Source organism: Paralichthys olivaceus, chromosome 7 (genome assembly GCF_024713975.1).
Source record: "Paralichthys olivaceus isolate ysfri-2021 chromosome 7, ASM2471397v2, whole genome shotgun sequence".
In the NCBI taxonomy this organism is placed as follows: domain Eukaryota; kingdom Metazoa; phylum Chordata; class Actinopteri; order Pleuronectiformes; family Paralichthyidae; genus Paralichthys; species Paralichthys olivaceus.
The window spans coordinates 12,345,686-12,372,677 of record NC_091099.1 but is presented as its reverse complement, the minus strand read 5'-3'; the positions used below and the strand labels follow the sequence as shown (position 1 = coordinate 12,372,677).

Below are 26,992 nucleotides of genomic sequence, written 5' to 3'. Positions count from 1 at the left end.
ACTAGTCTTTGAAGAAAGTTCACTTAGCACACACTTCAATTGTTTGTCTGCTTGTGATGCTTCAACTTAAATCATTTCTACACAAAGCAGGAGAATTTAAATCTCCAGCGAGCAGGAAAAGATCTACAATACAGCATCAGGAATTCAATACAGTGGGGTATATTAGCAATCATGGGAGATCTTTTGATCTAGTAAATTAGATTATAATGTATTCCTTTGATTTATGTATGTCTCATTGAGATTCATTTAAAACGCAACTCAGCAAAGAGATGTCTTTCTTAACTTCCTTTTCAACTTTATCAGTTTTGCTTTTACACATGATTAAACTTAATAATATCACAGTGTATGGTGCAGCAACATAGTCACTAAATATAGCCCCTTTTCTACCATCCATCACTGTTAACCCTTTTCCAATGGTCAAACACACCCACTAACATGATCATGGTCAAATGACTAAGCAGTAGACACAGGTTTTTATCGTCTTCGGCTCTGATTGGCACTTAAAGGAAACTTAATTTCCTCTTGTTTTTTGGCAGGGTAGATGCCGACACTACATCTTTTCCTTTGCAATGTCACAGAGCGCATTGAAGTTCTGGGCTTTGGCACGTAAATAGCCATGAATGTTTGTGTACTGTTGCATCTTGGGAATGACGTGCAATAGCTATTTCTTTTATTCATGTCGTGCAGGACACAAGACTGGGAAGACAGCGAGGTTTTCGAAGGAAAGGAGTAATTTACCTTTTTTTCAGCAGGTTAAAAAATACAATGTAACCCACTGATTTTGGTGTAAAAGAGGCAAATAAGGAATGTCTGCAGCATGTAAAAAACATTAAGACGGCAAACTAAAAAATTCTAATGACTAACTAAACCACAGGACACACATATTTGGGTTATGTGTCTTGTTAGCATAGCCCACACCTTTTTGAGGTGATGCACAGTGTCATTCTGTGGTTTCTCTTGCACTCCAGAAAGCCAAGGGAGGGAGGAAGTGACATCTCAGAAAGGTGTGAAATGACTTGACTTCTCAAAGTCATCACCTTTGCTCCACCACATGCTTCCACAGTCTATAGCATCCCAAACCACACATTGTGCATGAGCAATTACTATGCTCATAAGATTAGATTAAAGATGACATAGCCAGCAACTGAGGGAACAACAAATCATGTATGATGCTTTATGAATAGAAAACAATAGCAACAAGTCCTATAAACTGAATGACCATTTAAACGTACAATACATAACTCGCCCACTAGGGGTCGCTCAATCAAAACACAATACCTAGTTTGTCTTCACCACCATAGCTGATGAAAATGTACCTGACGTGACTTCAGCTCGAATAATTAGGTGATGTACAAAAGGTTTCAATCACATTACGCAGCAAATAGCCATGAATAATCGTGATTCATCAGGAGTGACCAATAGAGAAACAGGAAAGGCTAACTGGCTAACTGGCTAGCAGTGCGTTTTACCTTCTTCATACGTCGTTTAGCCTGTAAGCTACGGCAGAGAAAGGCTAAAGCAGATGTGACACAATTAAAAGGCGACGAAAAAGAAACTTCCCGTTACTTTGAATAAATTGAGGATTTCTCTGGGTTTGAACATTGTTGGAAACATTTTGGATAATGTAAGTACACATGTCAAAAAATTTACAACACAGGTCATTTTTAATGAAGAATTGTTACATATTATATATTTAACTCATATCTCCCTGTCCCTACGACCATGAAATAGTGCTGTATCACAACAGGCAAACAGAACCTTTATTGCAGTCAAGCTTATTGAACCGTCACTGTATGGTAAGTTTTAACATAAAAACTACTTTAGGGAACGTTGGTGGACTTCCTGGACCTTTGTTGTCACACATTTAAGGTTGCTGGTCGGACAATTTGTTTCAAATGGGAAGAGAACTGTCTTCTCCTAATTCCTATGTCCTGTTAACCAATCTATCAAACCTCACCTCCACGTAAACTTGAGCGCTCTGTATACTACGTCAGCTGACTTCTTGTTTCACAACTATAATCATAATTTACTATGGTCCCTAGAAGTCAGCTGATAAACTGACTTGTAACTATGGGTCGCAGTATAATGTACTGTTTGCAAGCATGACCTATGGGATTATTTTTTAGAGGCAACACTCCCTATGTTATCCTGGATATACCTCTGTGGCAAAAGAGGCTATAAAACACCATGGATTTGATTGTTTGTATTCAGAGTCACAGTCGGCGAACAGTATGGATGTGTATTGAGACGTAGCCCATTCAGGGATCATAGTGTTGAAAGCAGATTAACAGCAGATTTAGAGTGCGGCTCTGCCTGCGGATCCTCCTGCTGATTCTCCTGTGTGGTCCAGGTGTAAGAGGTGAATAGACCTCCAGTCAGTCCTTGTTTGGAGGAGCAGGGGAGGCAGGCAAAGACAGCAGGGCCTTAAGCTGCTCTGCCCCGCTCAGCAGCACATGTGCTGAGTGAGCCGAACGGGTGGCTTACCACCAGAGGTCTCAGGCAAGGGCAGGACAGTTGAGAGGTCACTGCTAGCTGTCTTGCTATACAAACGTTGCCTCAGCGAGTACTACATTTACCCTCTGAGCTTACATCAAGCTGTTGGAGGGCCCTAATGATACTGGAGGGTCTGACAGCCACTCAAATGTATACCAAGTTTTTTAAGATTAATAACCAAAGCATTCTTTGACTTTGTGACATCTGAAAATTAAGTTTTTAATGTCCTCATTATGTTTTAAGGTTTTAAAGAAAACTCAATTAACTTTGAATCACCCACTTAATGGTAAGCAATAAATACCATAAACACCCAGTGGTAGTTCATGCCCACAATCACACCATATGAACATCCTGTCTGATATGGGACGCACATGCATGAAAATTAGACACATAGAGAACCCAGGATCTATACAGTGTGGTACCACAGCCAACAAAAAGCCCACTGTGACGCCCCAACACCGGATATTTGCTGGTATGATGACCCATTAACTATTAACCAGGTACAGAAGGAACATTTTCAAAAAAACATGTATCTTGACTAACTAAAAGTTTTCTGCTTAAAGTTTATACTTTAGGGTCTCATTGTTGGCTTTAAAAAAAATCTAACAATATTCACATTAATGGTAAGTTTTCTTTACCAAAAAAAAGAGAAGAACAACACAAGACTTCTCTCTTTGGTCTACACAGGACACTCTACAGTGAACTGCGGTCTAAAACATTATCTGCCAGGCTCAAGATTCTGCATCCAACCTCCAGGTCTCACAGGAGAACGCTGGAATCTCCATATTGATGCTCCAATAAACAATGAATCATGTTACTAAGGGTCAAAGACAAAGTTGAGTTAACACAAAACCCAATTTCAAGCATTAGATACTCTAAAGATACAGAGTTAAAATAAATTATAAAGGAAAAAAGGATGGGATAAGATTCAATTTCTAATGTTTCAGTAGCTAATTATAAGTACGACCAAACCACCTAACAATCTGTATTTAATATAAATGCAACTGAACTTAAATCTCACTTGCCAAATGTTCAGTAATAATATAACCCGCCATTTACAGATACCGCTTCACTGCTGCACATTAAACAATCTCAAATAATGCAAAACCGTTAAAAACAAGATTTACAATCATGAGGAAAAAATCTAAATGCATAAACCTATTTTGAAACAATTGTAATATCCATAATTGCTGTGATGTTAAAGCAGAATTTGCAATATAAAAGAACATCTCGGCTTACCGAACAATCAAAGAAACACTATCCTCTTTATTGGCCCAAGAATATTCAGCTTCTATCTCTTATTTTTCATTCAATACATCCTTGGATTTCAGCTTTCTGGTGTTTTGTCCTCCTTGGAGGGAAAAAAACGTCCTGGGAGGAGGAGAGTGGAGGAGAAAAGACTTGCACTCAGTGATTCAGAGGCATCGTGTGAACGCCAGCATTCTCCCTCTGACAACCAGCGTTAATTGCAGATCCAACTCGCCCACACACTCCACATTTCTCCTGGAAGGAGAAGCTGAGACACTGATACTGAAGTGGGATGAGGAGTGCAGTAAAAGATGCTGCAGCTGCCCATTCCTCACAACGTTGCCACCTCTCATTTTTCCCTTTCCAACCGAGAACTTGTACTGAGACGCAAACAACACGCACTTCGGCAACATTTACAGAGACATGAAAACATAACATGTAACAAGGCTAAAACCTTTAATAAACACTTGCAGTCATCGAGGAAATATCAGCCATCTATTGCGCATTAGTGCGTCTTGCTGTCCTTGATTAAATGATAGAGGGGAAAATCTCATTATTATCATTTTATCAAACCTCTCCCAGTGTGTTTGTGTAATGGAAAAGGCAAAGGTTAGAGCGACAGTTCAACTGCATGCACAGGAAAGACATTTACGATGGCTCGAGCCGTGCCTTCGCGTTCATCGCTCAGACTAATACACAACATAAATTGTTGAGATAATATTCATTTCAGCAGCATAGAAAGAATCCTTCATCCACACATTAAACATAAGAGCTCACGTGATGTGGATCATGAGCAACAAGGCCCCATTACTGACGAGGCCTGGGGCAGCGCAGAAGCTAATGACTGCAGATTGGAGGGTGCTTTATGCTTTGCATTAGAAATCACTGGCAGCCAGCTGGTAAGGTAATGTGCATGCCGTCGGAACAGCGGTAACAGAAAATGGGCTTTGAAAAAACTACAAGCATGCTGAAACAACTCGTGTCCCTGAAGAATGCCTTTGAACGGAACATTTGTTATTGGTTCAATTCATGCAGATGTAAAATATTGATTATTGAGATCAAGGCAACGAGATCATTCCTAAACATGTAACCTTAAATAACTCAAGGAAGACGCAGCTTTTAAGGACTATGTGAATTTGCTGGATTTAATCCATTTGATAACACAAACCACACTTTACAAGTTGCAACACATCAGACAACCATAAAAAAAAAAATTCTCAAAGACTAAATTCATACCAAGGTTACCTTTTGCTATTTTCTGTAGCAACCAGCTCCTTCCGAACAATATTAATGAGACATGTAAGGTTGTAGGCGTACACTAGAAACATTTGAGAAGGTCAGGTTACCGCTGGCCGTTGCTCACTGTGGCCAGGGGTTAAGGTCACATAGAGAGAAAAGAGATTCAAAGAAGCACCTCACAGCAGAGATCCACTAACAGGCTCCATAAACCAAACCTGATCGTGCAATTTACTGCCACTTTAAAAAAAAACAGCATTTGATGGTAAGGTGAGTTTGTGCAGTGAGAAGACTGTCAAGATTAAAGATTACCTCTAAAATATTTCAGCGGAGCTTATTCCAGCTTAAAACAGTCATTAACCTGCATCATCTCTTTTAAATAAAGCAATAACCGGGTTGTTTACTTCATATTCAAGAAACATATTGTCACTTACAGGCATCTGGATCTACGTGTAACATGTTAAAATGAGTATTTCAGGTTTGATTATTTGCTAAATAGATTCTAAATCAGTGTATAAAATGTTAAAATGCCATAACAACAGTATCTTAAGTTTGAATTCTTGTTAAATAGATTTTTAAGTTTGTTGCAGACATAAGGACAACACTGGCAGCAGCATGCATGGCTATGAGCGAGTGTAGAGACAGGCTGAACAGTACCATCTACATCTCAACACCACTAACTTCAAGCTAGGAGCCAAACTGGCACCAGGCTTTAGCACTCGTGAGTAAATACAAATGTTAGATGTGTAGAATTAAAACAAATGGAAAGGGGTAGCATGCTTTTAAAGAAAATAATGTGCTCAACTTTCTATCATCATGACACAGTAAGTATACGTGTGTGTGTGTGTGTCAGTGTGAAGTGACGGCTCAACTGTGTTATTACACACGATGATTACTATTTTCCCCAAGCGATGCGCCTGTTTGACAAAGTGCACTCAGGTTCACACTTTCCACAACAAGGACTTTTACAGATATAAATCACCGATGGGAGTTTTTTTTTTTTTTTCTTAGGGAAGGAGCGTGTTACCGGATGAATCCTAGAAAAGTTTCTCGTTATTATTCGGCCGACATCAACAAACTAAACACACGCAGAGGATGACAGCTCAGACTGAGGAGACGAGGAGCCACGAGGAGACGTTGAGGTTATTTTCTGTTGGATTGATAGATAGATAAATAGATGAGGAGTCTGCCCCGGCTCCTCAATCCCACTCTACATCTCCCTCTTGCGCTCTCTCTCTCACTCTCACACACTCTCTCCCTCTCTCTCTCTCTCTGTGTCGCTGCTGCCACACTCAACACTACAACATTGTTTCTATTTCCGTGTACTCACCTTCGCTCCCGCTGGATATAGACACTCTATATCGGTGGCTCCGCTGGATAAACGTAATTTCAGTTCGCATTTACACGCTGACTGCTATTTTAGGGGAGGGGGGGGACGCTGACAAACTCAGAGAAGCCAGTCTTCCTCTTGTCACCGAGACTCCACCCCTCATCTGACGAACTGTTTCTCTATCCCTCCCTCTCTCTCTCTCTCTCTCTCTCTCTCTCCCTCTCTCTCTCACACGCACACACACGGAGTCAAAACATTGGAGCAACTTGGAAAAGTCCCTGATTATTACCAAGAGGTAAACAAAGCCAAAGATAATCTCAGATCTGTTTAGCAGAATATTATTATTAAAAGAAACAGCTGTTTTAAAAATACTCCGCGGTGGTTTGATTCCCGTCACATTCTTCACAACGACATCTGTGTCCCATGGGTGCAGAGCAAAACAAAACCAAACTTGTGGAAACTTTGACAGAACTTTAACTTAATTAACTAATAATAATAATAAAAACAAGTTAAACGAGCCTATATCTGAAGCCAAGTGTTTAATTGCGTTAAAGTACAGTCTGTGTCTTTGGAGTCTGACTTTGAGGGGTTTTTTGGACGACTACTTTCAGCCTCATCACATTAGACACGTTTGACGTCATATCTCTAAGACAACAGCGATGGAATTCGGGGGTGGGAAGGACGCGCCCACAAGCCAATGGGAACCATCAGCGTCTCTTCGGGAGCCAATAGAAATAGGAGAGGAGGGCGGGAGCTGGTTGACGTCCGCATGAGCGTGTCACGTGTGAACATGTGCAGGATCCGAGGAGGTGTGGTGGTCAGCTCAGACTGTGCGCAGGCACGTAGGAGGCAGGTGCGAGAGGAGAAGAGTTTGCTGGATGATATATGAAATATGGTGGGAAAGATCATGTAATCAAGTTTGGACTGGGGACAAGAGATGCACAGGGAAAGTGGAGCAATTCAGCAGGACTTTAAATCTCTAAACTGTTTACGGGTTGAACTATATTCATTTGAAACTAAGTTATTGTGTTGTGAAAGTTTATGCGCATTCGTAAATAATCCGTTTGCTTAAGGTTCCACCGTCTCCAGAGATTTTTTAATATCTTGACAACCTCCATTCTCCAGGTTGTGTAGGGGGGGAGCCTCTCCTGAGGTTGTCAAGAAAACTTGTCCAATGATGAGGTTTTGTCCTTATTTTCTATAAAATGTTATACTGTAATGCTATGAAAAGAACGCCGCAACCACGCTTTTCTCTTAAGAAGGGCCCTTGTGGTCGGCTGCAGTAAAGGTCATAAATCCTATCTCCTCCATGTTAAGGCTCATTCATGCTTCTGCCTCGATAGGTGATAGGTGTGTATTAAACGCGCCGCCATTACAGCGCCAAAACACTTGTGGCAGAAGGGTTTTATGCTGGTGTTGAGTGCCTTTCAGTTTCTGGTCCACGTATTTACAAAGTCTCTGGCCTCTCTGTTTACTTCAGATCAATGGCAAGTGTTACTAGAGTTCCTAGTTGGAGTTGGAGATGATAGATGTTGAAGAGCAATTACTTAGCAAGAACAGCAACGAAGAAAAGAAAGACATCCTTTGTGTCCGTTCCTTCAACTCAATTAAAAAATGGTGGCGAGCATGCTGGAGATTTGGTGCTACAAATCGGAGCAATCACGGCTCTTTTGCCAGGACTCAGTTGCCAGGACGCGTAGTTACATATTCGGGGAGGTGCACGTCAAGTCGGTACAGCAAAGGGCTCTGCGTAGAGTACACATCTACGTGTAAGCTACCGTAGATAGCCAATCTATTGCATGGCCTATTGTTATTCAAGCCACCGTGACTATAGTTAGAAGTTGTCACATTAGCCAGATTTACATTTGGCTGTTAAACAACTTGGGTTGTGTCAAGGAAGGGTGTCCTATAGCAATCAGCTGTAAATCCTCACCTTACAAATCAGCATGCATCAGCAGAATGCTAGTGTTTAATGGACAAAACCTCCCTTAAGTATTTTTAAAATGTGGGCCTTTTTCCACTAGAAGTTCATGGAAATACATATTTTAGCCTATTTATTGGGGGAAAACCATAGACTGTATATAAAGAGGGGAAAACTAGTGACTGCCCTCTAGGTGAATTGCAGCATATTTCAATACAACAGGGGGTGGGTTCTATGTACAGTGTTCTGACCATTTCTGTTTAAATAAATACAAATCTGTGCTGAACATCATGTTAATGGGGCAACCCAAACAGTGTGGATAAGTTCTCAAGTACATATACTCTAGTTTATTTAAGCATTTTCCATTATCTGCTACTTAGTGCAGCATTTGAGATGGAAATGTTTCATATTTCACTACATTTATCTTACAGCTGTAGTTCCATGGATTAATATTTTATCTACAAAATTTAAGATGAGCTCATAAATAGTAATTTAATGGAAACATTTCAGTGGCTGAATAGTAAAACAATGCATGATTATTTGGGCTTTCGCTCCTATAATGACATCCCGTGTCATTAGCTGTATGCACACTAATGAAGGAGAAGGGAGAAGTATTTCTGCCTCTGTCTCCAACTCATTTGTATTAGTCTAGTATAGTGTGGTCCCTGGTGTATTGCGCTACCTTTTTCACCACTTAGTCCCAGTCCCACAGGAAAAGGTTGTGTCTCGCCTTCCTCATCCCTCCTGATTGCTGAGAGCTCGAGGCCAAGAATTCACAACTGTCCTTAATGACTTTAATGCCTATACAAAATACTTCCTGCATTAATACCCACACTGCAGTGCATTCGTTTGTTAAAGTCACCATAGTTATGTCATAATCTGCAGGAACAAACCACAATAACGGTGGAATTTAAAAGACCATTGCTTGAAGTCAACCAGATTTAGTGTCGACTTGTCTGTATCGTTCTGCTCCTGGCTCCTGGCCATGCACTGGTTCAGGTTAAATGAGGTCATTCTTTATGGCCACATGAGGTGATGTGTTGGTTGGCTCTTCCTGCAGTTTGCTTGAGCCTTAGTTCTCTTTTGCTTTACTGTGCAAAAGAACAATATTAAAGGAGCCAGACACTCCACCTGCTGGCTTTTAAAAGGCCAGCAGAGATAAAGTATAATGATCACATTGTCCATTGTTATCAATCGCAGGTGTAGCAAACTTCACATGACATGAAAATAGTGGGTACCTACTCGAAGTGAAAGAAAAAGAAGAGTAGATGCTAAACAAAAGGGCACAGCCATTGTTCTCATGGTAGAGACACAAATGCTCCCATCTGCTTCACATCAGTCCCCATATTGCACCATAATGTTTATTTGTTAGTTGTGGAGGTTTTTAATGTTATCAGTATTAGTTTGTTTTATGAAGTCATTAGTACAAAATGAGAGTTTTGGCAAGTTTTTACTGATAAAGGCATATTTTCAATCATATCTGTAATTTTTATAGTTATTACCCTATTATGCCAAATTAATTTCCTTTCTTTGGGGGTGGCTCAGATTGTATTCTATGGTACCCAGAGGTGCTTTTACTGAAGAGATGTTGTACCGAACAACAGAGTGTCGTCCCAGCCCTGCAGAGTTACAGCCCTGCTATTTGAAAAATGAAGCACAAATTGTCATTTTCTTAACAGTTTTCTAAAAAGCATCCACATTTAAATACTTTATATAAGGACAACATGACTGCTCAACAGTGAAGCCAGAGCATCTCAGTTGCCACCTAGTGGCTGGATTCCGTTTGGGTCATAAACCCTGTCTCCTCCATGTTAGCGGATAGGACTTGGACCAAATTAAAAAAACATAGTACATGTTAGGTAAAGATCAATGTCTGTTCAATGCGTGTTCAATTTTTAATTTGTCCTTTTATTTGATGCTATAAAAACAGGGTTAATTGTCATAATTGACAACTGAGACTGACTGGTGACAGGTTGAGCGTGTGCAGAGGCGGGACCTCGCCACTGCTGCTCGCAACTGCTGACTGTCTCAAAATGAGCAACATGCCTGCATTCGTATCTTGGATATTTTGGCTTCATTTCTGGGTAGTGCGACTACATTCCTTTCGATAAAAGTATATATAAAGGCATAGCATAATAGTCAGACATTATTTTTTAATAAAAACAGATAAATTGCATGTTATTTTGCTCTTTGTGCATCACACAGAGTGTAACAATAGTTGTGACAAAAAACAATTACAGTCCCCAGTTGTTTTCTTGGAGTGTTTTCAATCAGTAAACCTTCTGCTGTGTCGTGGTTCTTTGTGAGTTCAGACTGCCGGCTGACAACAGTGTGGATCCAGACTGATCTCAGCATCTCCTTTAGCAGCTCTTTTGCCCACCCCACACTCCCATCTTCCCAAAGTTATGACCACTATAAAAAAAAAAAACTGTGATGCTAGCAAAAACACAACCAACACAATGGTAGTGGTTTACATCAGCTCATTAGGTTTAACTAGAACATGATGCAGTGGGCTTAAGTATGATACAGTATGTGTTGTAAAATCATTTTTCAAATACATATAATCGCACAAAAGATGTATCAAACCTGACGTGACATTAGCTTTAATTGGCATCACATTTCCGTCACGTGGAAGCAGTCGAGACCCTTTGTGACGCCTGTGTCTCACCTGTTTGTTGTTGTTGCTGCTGCTGCACAGACACCTTCACAGAACCTGCTGTTCCGACCTTCTCCTGCGCGTATTAACTTTCTTTGTCTCTCCTTTTCGTTCTACCTGCAACCCGTCCTCTTCTTTCTGCTGGTTTTGTTTCACTCTGCACATCGATTTACCTCAAAGCCAGACCAGCTGGCTTTGGATGCTTTTCGCTCCGAGCCCTGAGAGGCCCGTCTTCACGCCCTGTTCCTCCTCTTGTCCCTCTGTCTCTCTGCCGGCAGAGAGCAACGAGGGGGCTTGTGGTTTGAAGAGTGGACCCCCAGATGGACATGGACATGTCGGGCATGCGTTATGTGATGGGGCTTGGCTCAGGGCTCTCTGCACCAGCCACAGCTGTCAGTCATAACTCCAGAAGGTGTTGAAGATTTTCTTTCCTACAGTACAGAACACAAAAAATGTCATATTCTGCATACAGGGTAAAGTTTTAAAGTAAATTATTTTAATTTTATGTCTGACTCTTATTTGGTTTATAGCAAAATAAGCCTTTAAAGAGCATAATATTTTTCATGTTGATTAAAAAGTAAACTTTCTTTAAACTTTATCCATCAAATGTCCATGAGCAGCAGTTTGCCTTTTTGATTTAAGGGTAAATTTGACTATAAGACAAAGTAAGCAATGTATTTCAACAAGTTGCAGGGAGATGCCAAATAACGGTTTGTTCCAGCATGGCTTTGATGCGTGACAGCTGGCATTTCCAACATTACTCCAGACCACAAATAGACCCAGACACTCTTTCTCTCCAATTAAAAAAAGGGTCTAAAAACACACGTCTCATGCAGCCAGCTTTATTAGGCTGTACGAGTCAAGTTTGATCTGTAATACGAATGTGGGGGGAAAGAAATAGATGTTTATTTTGTAAATGAGAAAAGCACGAGCAGATCACTGAGTCACACAATTTCTGAGGCGGCAATCTCGCCACCACGATCTCTGAAATAACATTTCATTATCTGAGGCTCATTAAAAGAGCCTCTCTGAAAAGCCCTCAATGGCCCTCACCCATCCCATGGTCCTCCACTCACCATACATACTACACGTTCAGTCATGAGACAAATTCTGCCAACAAATGTCACACTTCAGTTTCAGTGAGATAATGACTCTTATATATAAATGTACTCATTGCATACGCTAAAGTTGGAGTTTCTCACCAAAGCATGCAAATGGGTTTGTAAAGTTTCAAACATAAAATATTCAGATCCAGAAAATGATGGTTTCAAAGTGTTGAAACCGTCCATCCACAGTGATTATATCATATTTACGGGGGAAAAAGTCTCCCAACAAAGTCGTATCTGTGCAACGGCGTGTTAGATAATCAAGATCAAGATCTAAAAATACCCCGTGTCTCATAGTCTGGATCTCGTCTCTTATTACCCACTGTAATTAAAAGTAACCACAGCCTGTCGGCTGCAAACAGCGTAGAATAGCACACAACTGTTAATGCAGAGGAATGCCACTTGAAATGAAAACCCCCCTCATGATATCAGTGAGCCAGGGAAAGTGGAGCAGATAACGCAGAGCTCCAGTGACTGTGGGTGAGTAGGAAGGTGACCAGTTTGCTGCAAGGGTCATCAGCCGTCAGATGATCTTCTGGGAGACGGTTTCGGTGTGTCTGTCAGACAGGGTTTAATGACAGGAGCGACTTCTCTGGTGTTGTCTGATGTTTTTCCTCTTGTTTTTCTCATCTCACTTCTGTGCAACTCTGACACTCTGCCGTGGGTTTATTTTGTCGAAAGCCTGTGCTTTTCCTGAGGCAGAGAACGACAGCATCACAAAGGTCCCTATGATGAGCTGCATGATCTCTCTGGAGATTAACCCATCTCTGGGGTCTCTTGATGTATTCTCCTCTGTTTATCACACCATTGAATGCTCATGACCTGCGAGGCAGAGTCGTCCAAGTGTCCATCTTGTCTTGTGTTTTCATGGGTGTACATAATTCCATGCAGGTAATAACACATGCTCTTTAATTATCCCCAATATTCACATGAGCCTATAGCTCCATTTATAAAATCTAGTCTCCATCATCTGTGAGCTCATTAAATATTGAACAAGGTCAGGAATGAAACTGCTCTTACCATTATTCATTTTGTCCCTAATTTCAAGTATTATTCAATTAATCACCTTAAATGATTCACAGTGTCATAGGTTGCTGGGTAAGATGAGCCAATTTTACAAACACACAAATTGCATAGAATAAATGGAACAACTAACTTTCTCTTATGTCATCCTTCTGTTTCTTTTTCAAATTAAGAGAGCGCTGTAATTTCCTGTGGTTGCACTAACATTTTAAAAAAAGACAACGTTCATGATGCCTTAATGCCTGTTCTGGCTTTTAGGAGGATAAAACTTTTCTGTTCTATGAGGCGTAACGATCATTTTGTACTTTGCATTTCACTGTCGGCTAATTTCACAGATTTTCTGACTTGATGATTGCATCATAAGCAAAATCCCCGTTGTGTGTGTGTGTGTGTGTGTGCGTGTGATTTTCTGACATTGCCAGAGCCAGTCAGCAGGTGCCATCACTTCTCATTTCCACCATTTACAGTGTAAAGACATGTCGAGGACAAGCACGATCGAGGGATTCTGCCAAAGGGAATGTGTGGGAGAGACCACTCCTTGGCATTTTAGCGTCGACTCCACATCAAGCTAATGCTACCGTAATTCACTTTGTCACACTGTATGGCAAGGAAGCTAAAGATATCTGGATCCACTGTCACTGTACACCTGTGGGCAGTATTTTAGAGAAGAGGGTGTCTTCCACTCGGCTCCAAATGCTGTTCAGACCTTTTTTCACTGATAAGAACCACATGAAAAGTATATACATATGTATATATATATATATATATATATATATATATATATATATTTGTAAAAACACATTTCCCCTCATACTAACTTTTGCTGTTACACTGCTGCCTTTGCACACTGAGCAGAATTTTACATGCATATTCCCTAACAATGCCCCATTACAGCACACTGTAAAACCTACCCTCATGCAGTTGAAGGTAGGTGCCCAAGTCTCACTGAGCTTTATGACTCATAGCATGCGTAGAGCAGCTATGTAACTCTAATCCACAAGAGATAATTTGGTATTCATGTTTTACAAATGTGCTTGAGAAAAAAATCCCTAAATCTTTTTGGCAAGTGAAGTCGAGGAAGTCGTAGTAAGCATGTCATCCGCCGTGAAAAGGTGGCGGCGTGTTTGGGTAGCGCTGAGCTTTGTCTCCTGAATTCAGCTTGAAAGACACTGCCATCATCAGCCTCCTTTGTTGCAGACTTTGTCTTTTCCAGTATTTTACTGGTTTCTCAAAGGTAAATAGAGGCTTGACTCAGAGGGGCACATGCAGTTTTCCTACAACAGGTAATAAATTTGCGTGTCAAGCCTGCATGTCACAGATTAAACATGCTTTGTTTAGGATGATTTATGGGCGCGATGTCGTGCTGGGTGCACTTGGCTGCGAGGAGCTGAGGGTTTGATGGTGGTGAGGGGGTAGCAGGTGGAGCGGTGGGTTGTTGAGTGTCAGATTTGTCTTACAGGAAGACTGATCTGTAGCTGCTCCGAGGGTGCCCACTGCAACACACACCTCTGTCATTAATCACACACAGCCTCAGAGTACAGAGTGCTTTGTCTTCTCCTCTCACACCAGTGCTGCAAGCTGTCACCGCGCTGAGGAAAAAAGCTTACTTCAGAACAAGTATCAAGAAGTAGAAACTGCCGGTGTGCCTTCTGAAACTGTGGGGTTTGTACAGCATGTAGAGATATTAAGTTGCAACTCTAAAAAACAGGACCCCTTCCTCATTTTCTGCACAGTATGGCAGCTGTTACAGTACAAAATCAATGATCCTAACCCCATGGAGGAACAGTCCCTCTGTTGCCGTCTTTGTCTAGACATGGCCCGACTACAACGTCTGCACTTTTCTTGTTTTCATCCTCCTTCAGAAAAGGTTACCTGGATATACAGGATTAAGATCATTCACTATGCCGCAGAAACAGCTGATTCAGCAGACAGCGCAGCTAGAAGCATGTTGACTTATAATCCAAATACAGCTGACCGCTGATGCCCTACTTTTCTACGGATCTCACACACTCACTCCTTCCATTCTGATGTTGAGTTTGAGGTAATGAGGCGCAGCAGGGGGAAAATTAGAGCTCTTCTCTGACTGACTTAGAGGTGACCACATTGTTGACATTACATGACTTTACACACATTTGAGCCATTCCACTTTCATGAGGACAAGAGTCATCTAAAGTAGTGAGTGCAACCTTTACAAAAACTAGATATAATTAAGTGCAAGTGGGATGTAATACAGTATATAACATATATATATATAATATATGATATATTTCCCACTCAGTTTGATATCTTCAGGTAAAAGTAGCAAGCCTTTGTCTGTAATAAACACCTCCATTATTGAAGTTATTACAGTGTTGGTGGGTGGCTACAGTTTAGGAGGTAGAGCAAGTTGTCCACTAACCAGAGAATCAGCGGTTCGATTCTCCCCATTCCGCATTCCGAAGTGTCTTTGGGCGAACCGGAAATATCCCCTGACTGCTATGGTGGCAGAGTATGACTGATATATGATAGAGAAAGTGCTGTCCAGTATAGATGCACTGTATGACTGCGTTGTTATGGACATAAACTTCAACTAATTACAGAAATTTGTCTATATGTTGTTATCTCAAGAAACATCCTACTGGCTTGACACTTTGGTTGGAATTATTGACGATCAGCAGTCATCAATGTAAGGGCGCGTTTACGACAATGGCAACCTGATTCTCTAATTCGAGATTCTGCGTGGTGAGACGAGCTTCAGTGAACGTAAACAGGTGAACAGGCACAATTTCATGGTTCTTTAGTTTCAGAGAGGAAACTACAACCAGCATCACCACAGGCCGAACAAACAGCTGATTCCAAACAGGTTTAGAGGTTTAGGCAGGTTTAGAATGGGCACTGCACTAGTAGGAATAATAGGCAATACTGTGGCCAAGAGAAAAGAGCTTTTATAAAAATCCAGAGAGGTGGAAAAAAAAATCCCCGGAACAGAGAAGATAAAACGGCTGAATGTATAATAGCAAAGAGGCCTTAACACATGTGGCAACTTACACTGTTTACAGTGAAGGCAAGGAAAGTAAAAGAGCACAAGTCATAGAAACAGGACAAAAGGCATTAGGTGGAGTCCATTCTTCAGTCAGTCATGTAAAAATGAATCCAAAAAACGAAGAAAAGAGGAAACCAGACCACACGCATCTGTGCATTTTAATGTATCCTCTGCCGCCTGAAACTGTGAAATTTTTATGTCAAAACCTATATTTTCCTCACACTGGAATACGCCATAAAAAAATGTGCCATCCACCCAAGGCATCTCATAAACAGTTCATTTCTGAATGTAACCCTAGGTGGTCAGGAAGGGGGAATAACGATCTGTCAAAATAGAGCTCATATGTGCACAAAGTGCGCTTTCAGTGTGCAGGGTTAGATATGTGAAGTGCATAATTGCATGCACTGTTTAACATTTATTACATTCAGTACACCATTGCGGTTTGTTTATCATAACACACCAGGCAAACAGAGTTAATGTGTGCCTAAGCAAATATTTGCAGCGCTATATCAAATTCAGCGACCAAATTAAGGATATCACAGAGGCCAAATAGGGTCGCGTGTGAAATAACAGAGTTGTTAGGCCATCCGCTGTTCCGTACACAGATTGCCCTATCACATGAGTGGTTGAAGTGTTTGCACATAGAGCTTTGCCGCCTGCGGGCTTATATATCACACTGTGCCTTATTAAGAGCTTTAACAAAATCTGGCTTTCACTACCCCCCCTTAGTCACCGCTCTGAGGGCAGCAGTCTCCAGGACCTCTGTTTGTGCACGGCAACGACTAAAAGCCTGGTCCCCCTGAAACAGATCAGGGCAGTGTACATGTGCATGAAGTGATATGCTTCTTCCTGTAAGAGATGGAACAGATCAGACGCACTCAGATTTATTGGTCATGACATGGATGAGTTTTTTTTTTTCAACATTTTTAGATGCAGAACACAAAATCATTCACGTTATTGCATTAAAATTCAGAAAGGGTTTTTTTTTTCTAGGCGGCATGGTGGTGCCTGCGTGGGTTTTCTCAGGTACTTTGACTTATAGACATGCAGAAAGGGGTTAGGTTGACTCTAAATTGATGGTAGGTGTAAATGTGAGTGTGACTGGTTGTTTGGCCCTTCGATACGCTGGTGACCTGTCCGGGGTGTACCCCGCCTGTGGCCCAATGTCAGCTGGGATTGGCTGCAGCTCCCCCCTGTGACTCTCACAGGATAAGTGGTGGATGAATTGATTTTGTTCTTTATGACTTATAATCATATATTACAGTAACATGTTCTGATAACCAGATAGAGCATGCTGGGAATGGTCCCATGACACAAGTTCAGCTGTCAGACAGACAAGCCATTTACGTTTATGCAAAACTAATGAGCAGTGCTCCAAGAGGAGTGAACCACTGACCCATACATTGATCATCTCCAGCTGCACCCTGACCCACAGAAATGACTTCACTGTAATCGTTGAAAGTTATGATGTATTCTGGGTGTAGCCTGACGCTGTCCTATTTGTTCAGTCACCAAAATAGAGGACTCCATTTTATTACAACATGCTGGGAATTCCCCTCCATTTCCTCACACTCTTGACCTCCCACCCTCCATTGTGTGCAAGGAGAGGGTCCGGGGGGCCGGAGTGGCCCGCGCAGCTCTGCCCGGCTGACGGATCTGCTCGTCGTGCCCTCTACTGCTCCATCTGCACTGCGGCTCCATTGTTCTGCTCTCTCAGGCCCAGTCGCAGGGCAACTCCTCACCATTGTGTCTGACAGACCTGCAACCTGATACCATGGCAGCAGGCGCCTGCCTCCATCCCAGAGGATCACTGATGCAGTGTGTATATGTGGGCACGTGGGTGTGTGAGCATGTACATTAAGTTTTCATTAAATTCACACACAAAGGAATTGTTTTTTCTATTTATTTTCTTTCTTGATTTAGTTTCTTTAGAAAAGTGAGATTAATTATATGTGAATTAATAATGAAGGGCTTTTAGAAATCAGAGCCATGTATCTCACTATCACACAGGAAAAATGAACGCGATCCAGGCACCATAGGCAGAGAAATAAACTCTGCACTATACACTGTAGTAGGATGAATATCTACAAAGGCCCATTGCTTCTATTTAGTTGCAAACTCTACACTCACAGTCACATCTTCACTGCAACAAGAGGAGGACTGACATCTTATCGCACCTCCACAGAGGAATGGAAAAAAGTGAGCCTCAAGAAGCCTATAGTGCAGACACAACACAACAGCCTATACACATCAAAGCAAGCCCCGACCAAGCTGAGCATGCCGTTGTATGTCACTGAGGAATAGTCCTCTTTTTATGTAACACACAGATGATTAAAGAGTTCAACACAGCAAGCAGACTAATGACTCCACTGGGTTGCAGGGGAACTCAGGAGAGAAGAAGGCAGGGCCTCTGGAGAATACTTGCTGGAACTGGGATAGGTTCTAAAATATACAAATTTATTCATCAGAAAGCAGTCTTTTTATGTCATCGATGTGTGTGCCTATGTGAGTGTGTGCAGGTGGCACAGAGTGAATGTGAGCGAGGAAGGCGGGGGGGTGGGGGGAGAGAGAGATGAGAGAGAAATAGACATACATCAGATAGCATCAGCCTCGTGTGAGCTAAAAAACATCAAGCGATCGGCAACAACCACCAACCAACTCCGCCATAGTTTGCTTTACTTCTTTTGTTTGCTCTGAGAGTGTAGGGAACAATTTTGACATCTTTAATAAGTTATATTGCAACATTAACGATCCCAACTACCACGTTTCTTTCATTTGCTTTCTCATAGTTTAGGAGACTACATCATGGAGGCAATATTGTATACAGAACAGAGCCACTGTTTTCCTTTGGATAAATGGACACCGGCGGGTCCCTGGCGAGGGGTGACAGAGTGATGAATGGTTGTGGCGTCTCTCGGACAAAGTGCAGGAATTATTGTCAGTCACTATATGAGGAGGGATTAATGACCACAACCAAGTGGCAAAGGGTAATCGTGTGAGATTAAGAAAAAACGCAATTCTCAGACATAGGAAGTGCAAAGTTTGACCCTATAATCAGGTGTGCAAGGATAAAACATCAGCAGCCATTCTGCTGGGGCTTATGTCTCAATCAAACACTCACAAACTCTACATGTACGTTTTCATAACACTGCATATTAATTTTGAAGGTTGCGTAAACAGCTTTTAGAAAGACTCATATTCCAGGAGTGTTCTTAATATGCTTTTTTCATCATCAAAAAATATAAAGATAAAAATTTAAATGTAAATTCATATTTAATACAATATTCTATTATTTTATACTTTTGTGCTCTATATCTCTATATGTCACAAAATATATATGACAATGATGAAGTTCATGTTGTGAGCCAGTGCTGGTGCTATACTGGCAGTAGTGCTTTGCAACTGTATGCATTAAAATGTTACGACTTTGTGTTGTCACCTATCAGTCCAGAATTTAACCAACCTCGTAATACTTGCCAAATAATAGAATTTGTTTTTAATGTGGCAAATAGTATTGCAGTGATAACCTCATTGTATGACACCCATGGGTATGACAGTAGTGGTTGAATTCAGATCTGTGTACTGGTTGATCTCAAGAGATCCTCAAAATCTAACATTAAATGTAAATGTGTTTAATGGTGGTTTAAAGTTTCCATGGTGCACTGATGGCAATTTACATATGAGTCTCATATCTGGTTTCATCATAGATGTATTGATTTTCACCATCAGCACAACAACCAAATATGAAAGATCAATTAAAAGAAACTGTTTGGATTTGTAAGCTGAATTTCATTTTCCACATTTTCCTCTGTATCCTGCTCAAGTTCATAGGAGTAAGGCTTGAGCTTATCCCAGAACACATAATGTAAAAAGTTGAGCATTCTCTGGACGGATGGGCTCCTACTTGATATATTGTCTTTTTGTGTTACTGTTTTGAATCCTTCAACAGGATACTTCTGAATTTACGACGGCCTCGTGTAGTGATGTGACTATTTCTGAAGAACAACTGAGTAATACAAACTGAATTTTAGGGGGATTCCACTTTTTCTGTTGTTGACATAACACTGAGCCTGTTGCACTGAGAGGAAACACGTTCCATCTTTAGACTGAGGTGCTATTTTTACTTTTAAATCAGATAGAGAACAGACTTGTAAAGTTATATGTTAAATAAGTATTTAGACACAATTGTAAAACTCTGAGTCTTTAGAGAAAATAGCATAGATAATAAAAAAGTCCACAGTATTGTATATTATCATGGTTAAATATATTTATATAATTACAGTTTATAGAAGAAAGTCATTTTGTTATACAAACTTAAATCTAATACATATGGACATGTGTTAAACATACTTTCAATTTTCCACTTGGCATAACCAAGAATCACAGAGGAAATCAAAGAGAGAATTTCACATAGTCTGTTTTATATGCGTTTGTAATTTCAAACCATCTGATTCTGTTTAAATATTTCTCAGTTCATTCTAGAGGCTTTTTAAATTCACATTTTTCTATCCAAAAGCGTGACACTACCCCTTCTCATCAGGTCAAGACCTCTCTCTGAAATAGAACGTAATACCCAGAACAAACATCATGTCAGTGGAACCGGTCGTTATCCTGAGAAATTACATTTGAAAAAGTGAATGCAAATTCACTGAAATGGTTCCTCCTTATGAGAACGATCCAGCAGAGATGACAACATAAACAATAATGGTGATAGTTGTTCAAACCAGCTGCTCAGAGCTATTGTGGGGATTAGCATGGTAATCTCAGGGATGGAATAGCTCACTGCAGAGACACCTGATCAGCCAGGATGGATAAGTATTTGTTCCTCTTTCATTTTACAAACAGCATTCCTCAATATTACATTTTCGTATTGTTCCTTTCATCCAGTGTCTTCTGGACGTATTCTCTCACTTCATGGATTTTGGTGCAGCTTCCATGTATTCTTTTGCAGATCTAACCAAATGAATAGCCTCTTTTACATGATTACTTTAAATTTAATTAGATTTTTGCTGGGAAATATAAGAGTAGCATGTGCAAGAGAGAAGGTATGAGAGACACAATGTAGAAGAGGACTACAACCTGGCAAAGAAAGAGAGGACAGGAAATATAAAAGAAAAGAAAGCAAAATGTGAGCTTGTGAGCGTGTGTATGTGCGTAAATGGGCAGAAGGCCTGCAGAGCTTGGCAGGACTCCTGCGTCTGACAGCAGCTGCGGCCTCAGTTTTATATCTTAAGGTGGTGCCTTGACTCTTCCCCAGCTCTTGTATCTCCAGCTCTCATGTTTTCAATCAGAGGGGACCATAAATTATTGTCAGCAGTAATCACAGCTGTCCACTGTGGGCCTGCTGAGGGGTCCCAGCCTGTCCTGGTGAATCAAGTCATGCTGGATGGTGGCACCTCTGATATGGGCAGTGGAAATGGCCTGCGAGCAGGCGGGACACAGCAGAGGAGGTGCTTTTATTTGAGAACCTGAAGCAAATGAAAATGATCTGCTGGAATGAGACAATCAAACTCAGCGTTAAAGGCATTTTCACCTAAAAAACTTATGAGTGATCAGTATCAGTTTCCATGGACATAGGGTAATAGTTTTGCCATCTGTCTTCTTTTTTACAACTCTATGCACTAATCATTAAATATTATAATATATATATATATACTGAGAAACTCAGTAGAGCACACACTTCCAAGGCCCAACAATCCCCTTAAATTCAATCAAGCTGCACCAGATTGCACACACAATCATCGAGATCCATGCATTATTACCTGGTAACCTTGTTACCTGTGTGTTAAAAAAGTCGGACCTGGAATTCCTTGATCTGTCTCTATTTGACTGTTCTGTGGCAAAATATTTGCCTCATAGCAAGCAGAGTTTGCATGTTCTCCCTGAACCTGCATGCATATGGGTTTTCTCCAGGTATTCTGGCCTCCAGCTTCCTCACACTGTATTTGTGCTGGTGACTCTAGCCATTTACTTGCTGGCAATCTGTCCAGGGTTTACCCCGCCGCTTGCCCAATGTCAGCTAGGACATTGGCCATTAGCCATATAGCTAATAGATGGATATTTTTCCCCCATTCAAAATGATTTGTTTTTATTGTTGTCCTCAGTAGTTCACAAGGTTCTGATGAGTGTAAATTTTTGCTCAAATTTCATAAATAAGAATATTTCAAAGGTTATTTCAAAGGTTGTATACTAGATTTCGCATTGGGGCACCAACATCTCACGGCTGTCTTATCTTTGGCCACACCTCAGCAAGGTGTTGCCATGCCAGTGAAAGTGGCCTCGAAACACACCTGAATAAAGTTGCACTGTGTATACAATCCATCCACAACCTTTAGCCAATGCTAGCATTGCCATTACATGCTCCATAGCAAAGCTAGCAGTAAGTCAGAAAGTAAAAATTGGTTATATCAGTAAATGGTGTCATGGCAATTGATGCTGCCCATCAATTTCTGATGTCTGTGTTATTTATGTTATGTGGTTCTTCATACTCTGACTTTTTCTACACTATATGGTTTTGTGTAGATACATTTAATACAAGCACAATTCTGGCTGTGTTTTTATAACCCCTTCAAAAATTGCACGTATTTTTTCTGTTTATTGTCGAGCCATATTAGGTGCAGACGGGCTTTATAATAATCTGTTTTACAGGATCATTTTCTTTGCTGACATCTGGTGCCAACTGAAGGAGTCAGAGAACAATCATGCCTACTCTATACTGGTCACCACTGAAAACAGACAACACATTATAAACCTATCAAGTTCCTTCAAATCAAGGAGAAGAAAAGTCAGTCGAGTCGGAGGCTTTTCGCAGCTCGTACAGCTCCACAGCTCCAAAAAGCCAGAACAATATTGACTCTGTTCTTATGCCTCTTTTCGTTGGAGGCCTTTTTAGCTGAAGAACACATTCTGGAATGTCTCTTTCACCTGAACGCTTCACAATAACTGCACTCGCCTTTTCACTTTAAAAACGTGGTTAGCAACTCACATGAACATATACGCACATGCACTACGGGGAGCATGCGCCACAACCAGCTACCAAAACAAAGAACTGGGAAGATTGTGTTACAGCACACAAATAAGGAGTGAGACTTGATTTTCTGCTCAGGACATAGTTGTTTCCTTTTAGAAAGTATTTAAACTACATCACCTTTAAAGTTTGGGGGAATAAATGCTTTTTTTTCTGAAGCACTGCAAAGCGACACAAAATGACAGACTGTACATCTGTGATCAAACGTGATCATTAATTGTTGCAGTCGTCAAAAAAAGATGTGGTTTCATTTAGTTCTAACCCTAAATGAAATGGAGAATGCCTGTTTGAGTTGCACTAAATGCTGGCACAGCTATCCTCCCAAAAGTCATAAAGCAGACTACGTAGGTTCCCATTCTTTCTTCTGTCCGCAGAATTCATCTGTCTCCTTTGGCAAGCTGCCTGGGTAATCGTGGCACGGCCTGTGTTTTTTACGACAGCACTGTTATTTTGCTGTGAAAACTCTCAGCATGGGGTGGCACACCCACCTCTAGCAAGACACTGCTGTCAGAGCTGATCAGCAGAAAGCAGCCTTCCCTTTCAATTAGCCTTGTCTGTCTAAGAACAGGGCCAGGAGCGCCAGCACACAGCCACACGAGCGCCCAATGAAGCAACAGCGAGGAGAGCAGGTGGGAGGAGAGGGGAGAGCTGGAGAAGTAAGCCCCAAAACTCCAGACAGGGACTGAAATACCCTCCACTGCTGTGCGCTAAGTCCCCTCTGTACCAGAAAGGGCCCTGCCATGGCACGTCACAGTAAACATAGGCAGGCACCATGGAAACAAGGCTATTTGGCACAAAAGCACCGGATGAGATATGGCACCAATGAAGAAGATAATTCCCTGAATAACTATATCTTCCCCCTCATGTGCTATCACAGCGATGAAGAGGGAGTGTGCATGTGTGTGTGAAAGAGAGACAAAAAAAGAGCATGAGGAGATAACACACGCTACCTATTGGACACAACACACCTCAGTTTACATGGCAATGATCAAAGCACAAATAAGAGAACAGTGTTGAAGCGGCTTGAGGAGGAGCGCCGGGAGTTTAAAGAGAAAGGGTGGCAGCCATGCCCATAGGTTGTTTATTACAAATGCCACATCCAGGTGGGATTTGCAGAGTTACACCCTAGCCAGCATCTTTTTCTCAGTGGAAAGAGCCTGGGGTGGAGGATGGTAAACATGGACAGCTGTAACGCAAGCACAAATGTCCCTGAGGACTTTCAATGAAAAAACTGCAAGGAGGAAATACTGTATCAATAACCTTATCAAGCCTGTGGACGTTCAAATATACTGCTCAAAGATTCACTTCACAGTAGGTAAGGTTCAGTAGGTTCACAGCAGTCTGACCAGATGGAGAACTTGCTTCAGAGGCTCATCTCAGGGTAAAGCAGAGCACAAGCTCAACCTTAATCCTTTTCTCCCTGTTTCAGTGTTTAATTCACTATACTTCAAGTGTGCTGAACAAAAGCAGGCAACAAGAAGTCACAGAGAAGAGGAGAAGACTTTATGGTATATTCTGCACGCTCCAGTTTTTCCAAACTTCAATTTTCCCAAGCAGTTGAAGAGATGCTCTACCATAATGAGTATCATGTGTTTGAAGCCACTGTAGAGGGCCATTGCAGTCATAAAACCAGCAGCTCTGTCACCAGTAGACTGGGACCTGTGAAACACATCACTGACTGAAGCTTATAAAACTTAAGGGTGAGTACAGTAAAGTACGGCGGTTATTTTGTCAACAGCTGTTAAAAACGTAATAATGTACTTTTAGGCTGCTTTGTTTGCGAGTGGCACCAGTGTCGGCTCTAAGCAGGATGATAATTCAGTTTCTTCATGCGCTGCAGCAAAGCTGATGTAAAGACATCTGTTTCAGTGTAAACATGTTGTTCCGGATGCTCTTGCTAATGCACACATTTTTTGTATTTTGTGTCAGAGCTATTGCAGGGAACAAGACAGGCTATTCTTGCATTGTGCATTGATGGGAATGTGAGATACTAGCGAGCATAATGCTATTAGCAGCGGACAGGTAATTCTGTAAGTAGTGTAATGTATTACCACAAAGCAAATCTAATGAGGCAGCTATTGCCCATGTCACAGCATGAGTACAGTGTTATTAACTGTCCTCAATAAACTACCATTTTATGTATCTTTACTTTTAAGACTAAGGAATATGGAACTCGACACTCACTCACAAGTACATTATGTACTAATTCCAGACATCTCAGTCTATCTGTATGTGGCTCATATACTGTACCTCAAGAACCATTCATCTTATTGGCTTCACACTTGGCATGTATATTGTTGGAGCCCAAGGAAATGCAGTATTACATCTTGTGTGATTACGACATGAGGTACGTTCAATAATAACAAACTTTGAATAAACAGGTGACCACAACTCTGTAGCAGCTACAGTCGCAACTCATCAACATATGTGAAGTTGTTTATCACGACATCAGCGTGGCCACGACAACAGTTCAGTCATGGCAACAGCGTTCATGGCAATGGGAACGACAGCGGATTCTCCAATTTGGGGTTCTGAGTACTGAGTCGAGCACTGCTGATCTTTATACCAACAGGTGATTAGCTATTCATGCAGCAGCTTCAGGGGTCTGTGGACAGAGATCTGCAGCCAGTCTTGACCCACCTACCCATTCCAAACAGGCAGGTTTACAACAGGCACTGCACTAGTGAAGACAATACTGGGAGAAAACTGCATTCCCCTTTAATGCTCCTCACAGGTAGAACAAGCTTTGAGACTTAAATAGGACAAATGTTATCTCTGGAAAAGCCTAAGACTGTGTTAAGAGATGTTTTACATGATAACTGTTCCTGTTTTTCCTTATGTGTATTTCATTACGGTGTACTATGCTTATATTGTAAAAGATTGATATTTTCTCTTGAATTTCAGCATTGTTTTTGTTTGTTAGATGTTTTGCTTTTGTATTTCCAGGGCATCACTGTGCTCTCAATTCCTACATCCTATATATATATATATATATATATTATTTTATTAATGGCATGCATGATTCTGTATGCTCCTTTTTCATTATAGGCTGGACCCAGTGTCTCAGCACACTTTCAAGCAATACCAAACTAAAAATCCAGCTGCTCTGTCATATCTCTGGCTCCATATGCATCCTGTTCAATCCATATGTAACTAAGGATATGACTGTATCTCTTTGTTCTTTTGCCATTCAAAAAACAGTAATATTTCTAATAACATCTGTTAGATAGTTTATTTTATCTTTTTTGATGAAACAACTTGTGCTGATATGGTTTGACTTTGCTGAACATCAGCAGAATAGAAACTAAATCGAATCTATTTATTTGTGTATCAATAGAGCAGTATATACACAGTACATACATCAACATTATCTGTTTGTCATATGCACCATTATGTCATATGACAGAAAATGTTGTTTGTTTTCTCTCTATTTAAAGTGATCCAACTCCAAAAAAAATCAATTTATGTTTGAACATTTTGCAGCTGCTACTTCACTGGACATGTCATACTATCAGGGAATAAAAGGAGAGAAGACTCTGAAGAGTAAATATGAGAATTTTCCGTAAGGAGGAACAGTATGACTCTTAGTACAGAGGGAAGGACAACATCCCCTCTCGCCTTTCCAGCTGATGTGTGGGACGGGGGCCCCTTTGGTGAGTGTTGTTGTCAGCCGAGACAAACTGCAGCTCCTGGGAGTGCCCCAGATCTGACAGAAACCTCCCCCTCCATCAGTCACGTCATCTGAGTCAGTGAAGGAGTCTGCGCCCCGGCTCGCGGTCACACTAACCAGGAGACACAAGCTGTTCCTCTCCAGGTGCTCATTAATGCACTTGTCCTTGATACCTCCGCCATACAAAAACACAAAGACAAACACGTGCCTGCCGTGTTCTAATTACACTTGTGTGCACAGACTCACAGGGATGGGCATCG

The 26,992-nt window shown here is 41.2% G+C and overlaps 1 protein-coding gene across 10 annotated transcripts in view; it reads right to left on the bottom strand.

The window, feature by feature from the left end:
- Positions 1–26,992, bottom strand: part of mef2aa (myocyte enhancer factor 2aa) — an 89,687-nt gene that overhangs the window by 50,229 nt on the left and 12,466 nt on the right. For 4 of the 10 annotated variants that reach the window (XM_069528581.1, XM_069528575.1, XM_069528579.1 and 1 more), the window contains exon 1: positions 10,897–11,288. The gene's annotated coding sequence lies outside the window, so the exon portion shown is untranslated. Of the gene's footprint in view, positions 1–3,732; positions 3,896–6,307; positions 6,503–10,896; positions 11,316–26,992 lie in introns of those variants that run through there. The other 6 variants (XM_069528576.1, XM_069528580.1, XM_069528573.1 and 3 more) reach the window with 3 other exon arrangements.